The sequence below is a fragment of the Andrena cerasifolii genome, chromosome 13 (genome assembly GCF_050908995.1).
Source record: "Andrena cerasifolii isolate SP2316 chromosome 13, iyAndCera1_principal, whole genome shotgun sequence".
Classification (NCBI taxonomy): domain Eukaryota; kingdom Metazoa; phylum Arthropoda; class Insecta; order Hymenoptera; family Andrenidae; genus Andrena; species Andrena cerasifolii.
The window spans coordinates 5,284,559-5,291,041 of NC_135130.1; the positions used below are offsets into that span (position 1 = coordinate 5,284,559).

At 38.6% G+C, this 6,483-nt stretch overlaps 1 non-coding gene across 1 annotated transcript; it reads left to right on the forward strand.

The window, feature by feature from the left end:
• Positions 1-852: 852 nt before the first annotated feature.
• LOC143376127 (U5 spliceosomal RNA) lies at positions 853-973 on the forward strand. The gene has a single exon (XR_013087031.1). It is a non-coding gene; the product is annotated as a U5 spliceosomal RNA (small nuclear RNA).
• The last annotated feature ends 5,510 nt before the right edge of the window (positions 974-6,483 follow it).

The window sequence follows — 6,483 nt, forward strand, 5'->3', positions numbered from 1 at the left end:
GTACTCGGCTCTAATGTGAGTGTCGGTTATGTGATGTGAGGTGGGTGGAAATTATTTGTAAAAGTGGATCTCATTTTGAACAACTTTTTTGCTTTTAAGGGGTTAGAATACTGTAAAACGGTCGAAAAATTGTATTTTTTTCGCTTAAATATTAGTTTAAAATCTTTAGAATGGCGTGCAAAAGGTTTGAAATAAAAATATGGCTTAGTTTTGGAGATACAGAGCCGAACGCACACTCGAATGTCTGCGCGCCGAACGATAGTTTTCAAAACGGTGTAGGTACATGATTTCTCAATCTGTATTGATGCAATTGTGAGGAAATTTTGCAGACACCTTTGTTGTTACATTCTCTAAACATTAACGGGCCATTTTTTTGTAAATTCCTTTTTTTCCGGAGTTAAATTTTTTGAAAATCGACATCCTCTTCTTCAACACGCTGTTATTCAGCGAATTTTCAAAATATTAAAAATCGGGTCCGTTAATGCTTAGGAATAACATTACACTTAATAGACAACTTTTGGATTCTTGTTTTAGACAATCCAAATTTGAGTTAGGAGGTACGCCGTTTAAGAAAGACCATCAGTTCGGAGCCACCTCGTGACATATATACACATATTTTCTTAATTTTTATAATGCTTTTTAATGCTTTAGAATATGCCGAAATCAAGTGCTAAACCGCAATTTAATCGGCTGATTAGTTTTTCTACAATATGCAGCAGAAGATTACCTACTTTTTCGGGCCGTCACAGTAGTCTAACTGCTTAGTGCGCCCGATTCTCACTAGAGGGAGATGTTTCTCGCTGTTGAAAGCGAGCTCCGGGTAGCATAACTGTCAGTGTAACGGTGGAATAGGTACTCTGGTTTCCCTTCAACTAACGCATAAATCTTTCGCCTTTTACTAAAGATTTCCGTGGAGGGGAGCAATTGATGAGTCTATAAGACAATTTTTTCTGTACCCAACGAAAGTTGGGTCGCTAAATATCTCAAGCTGAATTTCTAGGTACGCTATAGCAATTTTTGATGTCTTGGATTCCAAGTCAAAAGCAAGCAGGAATACTTAATAGCGACAAAAATTGAAGTGTAATTCCAGCCAGCTTTTTTTTAACATTGCATTTCTGTGCTTTAGATGCTCCGGACTTATAAAACAATTACGAAGAAGGTGTAAAAATGGGAGCCAAGACAAATTTATTAACACAAAGAAGAAAACTGAATTTTGAATCGGACGACTCAGGTTTCAGAGACTTTTGAAGAAAAAGGAGCGGACGATATTTGCTATTTTTGCAAAGAATTCGGAAGAGGTGGTGAATAGAATAGTGGTGTCCCGGTGATCCGCATGTAGCCAATGAGTATAGGATGGGATCCCCCAGAAGTGTAGTAATTAATTTTAAAGCAAAGAATAATTATTTTTTTATTAATTTAACAGTTTTCTTACTTTCTTTTCTAAAATAAGATTTTCTTTTATAAAATTTCTTACTCTCTTTATGTGTTAAGTTTCCAATTGTGGTTAAAACGTAAATTTATGGTTTCTCGGCCATACTAATAGAAACTTCAGGCTATGAATGAACATAAACAAACTAACAAATGTGTAACTTCCTGAAATTATATAGCAATTTTATATGCTTATGTACCTAGCCGGAATTACCCCGCTTTTCCTACTATGATATGAATGAAACCCTTGATGAAACCAAATTTCACACCTCAACTTGGATCATGTGTATCACTGAAAGCATTGTACCTGGATTAGTTTTTAATAATCTCACCGAGTTCAGTGCTGTAATAATAAAAATGTCGAGTACCTCTATGATTCAATGTGTTTATCGTAAGTTTTTCAATGGTTGAAGCTCCTTTTTATACATCGAGAATCAAGTGTATACGATTCTGGTCATTCTCTTGTAAATAAACACGCTGAAGGCTGCTTAAATAATGTTCCATATAAACGTAATATTCCATACGTTCCACCAGTCTAACTATTTCCTTTAAAATAACAAGTAGAGAGGCGCAGGAATCAATGTTGCGTTAATTACACAATGATCGAACAGCTATGATACAATGGAGTCATATATTAACGATCCCCATAACGAATTTCTACATTTTTAATTAAAACTTCGATTCTAACACATATATTTTCTGATTTATTATTTAATTATTCGTTATATATTTCCACTTCCTATAACTCTGCGTTAATCATCGCTATCTCGAAAATATTTATCACTCTCATTACCACATTATGGAAGCATTTATTTATCTCTAATTACCGCTGGGTACCCTGTAAATATCGGACGTTAATTACAGTTGAATTTTGAAAATGGTGCTTCATACCGTGTATAAAGTAACGCGCAATAAAAAAACGGCGGAGCAGTAATTGAATCGGTGCATTCGTTCAATGCGATATCCTTATTGCATTTTTAAACAGGTATGAGTTACACGAGGCAGGATATGATAGGTATCCGCATTACGTTGCATTCGCACACATGCGCGATGCAACAGAGAATGAAAAATAACGTGAAACAGAATCCTTCAGTTAAAATCACGTCCGCGGAATATAACTCTTAAAGGAATAATTCACAATAAATATACTTCAATCGGTACCGAATTTAACATAAGAAAAACCGAGTCAGGAAAGGGAAGTGGAGAACAAATTAAAGCAGACAACATCAGTAGAATCTTCAAAGAATCTTCGCAAGAAAAGTTTTGACGGGTGGATCGTTACATCGAAACGAAGGCGATCGCTGGGAGATACAAGAAGAAGAAAAATAAATCGACCAACTTCCCTGACAGTTCCAGATCCAACTTCTTCCAATTTCTTCTCATCACTTCCTCCGCAATACAGGGTATGATGCGTGAACCCCAATCATTAAGACGGACCTCCTGAAATATCAATCCCCTGCGACATTCGCAAGCCAACACGAACTAAAATATCAAATCGACCCCGAGTCCCGCAGAGGGGGTTGGCCGGGCTCATCTACGCCATCAGGAAAATCAGATGTGGAACATCGAAGAAGGGATCGTAGGTGGGCAGGATGAAGGAAGTAGGTATCACTGTCTTGCGATAAAAACTTGGGGGATGAAAACAAAAACTCTTGCCGGGCAACCCTTAATCATCCGGCAACACCGTAGCTGCGTGATCCCCGGCGATGAGTAGGTAATTCTCAAGGTAGACTACATTCGCAAGAAGTTTCATTCCCTTCGCACAGAGTGTATCACGCCCCAGGCAGTTTTTGTTTCTTCGCCAATATTTCTGTAAATTATTGGAGCTTAATATTAAAGTTTAAAAATTTGGTGAATTTCAACGCAAGCATCGCTTTTTTCTACAACCATTTTTTCAACTACAAATTTCATCAAAAGACTATTAGAGCACAAAAGTCAAAAGATTGAAAAATAATGACGCTGGGGTGCAATGAACCCCTTTTGACCAATTTCTGATTATAATAAAGTGTGACTACGAACGGTTAATGTCAGAATTTTCGCGTTGGGGACGTTTCCTAAGACGAAAGAAATCGAGGTGGACCATTTTAAATAATGTCACCCCTTCGCCACGTGGGGAGGCGAAATTTCAGTCCTCCCGTTAAAATTTCATAAACCGCGCTGGGCTTTCGTGCACAGTCCGCGAGCGTCTATTTTAATATCTTGACAAGCAGTCGGCTTTTACGCGAGCTTACACACGAGGATCGGCCTCCTTGCGGGGGATATACAAATTTTATAAAGCCCCTTTTGAAAAAAGAGGATCCGTCTGGCACGTGTTGTTCGTGCCGAGCTTACCGCCGCGTTATCATCGATCTCCTTACAGCTACCGGGAATTTTTCTTACTGCAAATTACTCCCAACAGCGAGCGCTCCGATGCGCGGCCACTTGCCGCCCCTCCGCGAGCTGATTGATGGCGGATCGTGATGGAAGGAATAGCAAAGATAACGCTTTTTTACAACAGCCAACCTGTCCTTTTAAATTGTAGATAAACCCCCCAATAAATGACCCCGGCTTACACGGGTTGGCCGTTCCGCTTCAAGCTTCAACCCGTGTTAATGGATCCCACTGGGATTCAGCGGGAAGGAATTCGTTAAGGGATCGTCACTGGTTAAACGAGGAGGAGGGTTGACATTGTATTACAAATTCTAGTGGCCAAGAAATTTAAGCTACTCTTTGCAAGATAGAATTTGGAAATTGTTCTTGAACACCCTGCGAGTAACGAGAATGGCGACTGCTTGTCCCGAAGACCTGGGGGGATGCTGGAGACGGAAGGGTACATTCTTCGTACTAGATTTGATCGGGGTGATAATGTATGCTGTGAAAAGGAAGAAAAGGCGATGAGAAAACATTTTATTTAACCCTTCCTGGTCACACTGATTTCGATGGACCCGCTTTTTAACTTTGGAGCATGATACCGTTAAGTTCCTGGCTCTGAAATGGCATTGACCTGACATTTTTTGGAAATTTGAGGTTTTCTCTTTTGGAAGAGAACGTCAGTTTTTGAATCAGAAAGTTTGTTGATGAGTGGCAGCCGTTACAAAAACATCGGTTTTGAGCGTGGGTCCATCGGACCCATTTGTCACCAACGCGTAAATTTTATCGAAAAAATGAATTTTTTTCTACTCTAATTCGAGAAATTTACTTAATAATTTATTTATATGTGTGTTTAATGAGTACGAACACAGAATGTATATTGTGTGCTTAATGCGTGGGAGAAGACTAGATTCAATTCCTTTCATTGTTAAATTACTTTCTTATGAATAAATATAATAATAATTATTTAATAATAATAAGAATGATTATAATAATAATAAATATTTATTTCTCTAAATTAAACGTGGTTTTTTACTACAGAATTGACCATCTTCAGATCTCAAAATAAATACGTTTCTTGAAACGCACTGTATGAAACTGTACATTTTTTACAAGGACTATATCTTATTAGTATCAGCCACAATCTGCATGAAAATTAGTTGACAAATAAAAGAGTTATTATTGTTTTAGTAAAAAACTCGTTTTTCAGGATTTTACACCTTTCTGATTTTTTTTAGTACATGTTGCCATTTCATTTCTTACTAAAACGCGACTATTCCACATTCTTCAATGTTCAAAGTGTGTATTATAATTTTCGGGGCTCGATTGGACCGATACTGTTTAAAAATCGGCCGAGTCCATTGGACCCAGTGTGACCACCGCGTAACTTTACAGAAACGTGACCACTAAGGGTTAAATAAACATTTCGAATGAGGAATAAAAGTTAAAAAAAATTATTCGTCGTGGGCCGAATAAAAAAATTAACTTTATTCGTCAAATAATCTAAAGCTCAAATAATTTTTATTTGAACCTTTATTTGAATAATTTTTTATTTAATTAATGTCCAACTCTGTTCGAGAATATAGCAACAATTGACTGAAGATACACGACTCCTGAGTCGTGGAACTTTTTTGTAGAAGTAACGACATAGATGTTTGTGGAATAAAGTAAATAGTCAAAGTGATATTCAGATAATTCAAAGATTAAAATCAGATAGTCAGGTTTTATGTTAAATTCGTGTTTCACTCTTTCCGTGTATTCCACAAGAAGATCAACAGTTCAGAAGGAATTTTGTGTATGAAAAGGATTGTTAAAGCTGATTCAATTAGGTTGAAGGTTTTTTGCCTCTGGGGAGATCAATCGTAACTGTACGCAATCTAATTAGCCAATACTTCAAGAAGCTTCTATAAAAAAAGACAGTATATACGGGGAACGTGCTTCCGTTTCGCCTTTTCACCTTCTCGCCTAGTGGAATACCTAAAAGCAAGACAAATGTTGCAAAAAAAGCAGAAACCCTGAGTGAGATTCTAAATATCCTACAGCAGTTTTACAGTACTCCATTTTCTTCCCAAGACACGACAAACCGCATACCGAATGCTCGGTTAACGACTTTCATTTATCCCGCGTTAATTAAAAATTTCACCAGCGCGGCTCGGAAATGCCTTCCACGAAGACGCGTAATGAGTTCCAGCTTGCGCCACGTGTCGACACTATTTTGGGCAGCACATAACAATATGTAGAAAATAAACCCCGAGACATCGCGAACAGGCAGTGGAATAAAAAGCAGCAGAACTCCCAACCCCACAAAATTAACGCTCCGTAGAGTCTAACAGTTTAACAACCCTAAGGGAGTCGCCATCGTGGAAGTGCCTACTCGTCCCTCGGAATGGATCGTTAATGAATATTATCCAAAACCTGCGTTACACGCAATATTGATGTAGTTAAAGAGAGAAGCAGGCAGGTAGAATTCGAAACGTTCGCTAAGGGCTGGGTGCCCACCGAAACAGGACAGAGAAGAACTGCTCTGACTTAATACACACTTCATCACTGGAGACGAGGGGGTGGGCAATATTTCCCAACCGTTCGCCACGGCCACCCTCGAGCCTTAAATCCAATTTTTACCCGTTACGTCAGGTCCCCTCTAGCGACCCCTCGTTACGCCAGCCACCGTCGCGAAATCGCACGGAACCGTCGCGTTATCATCCC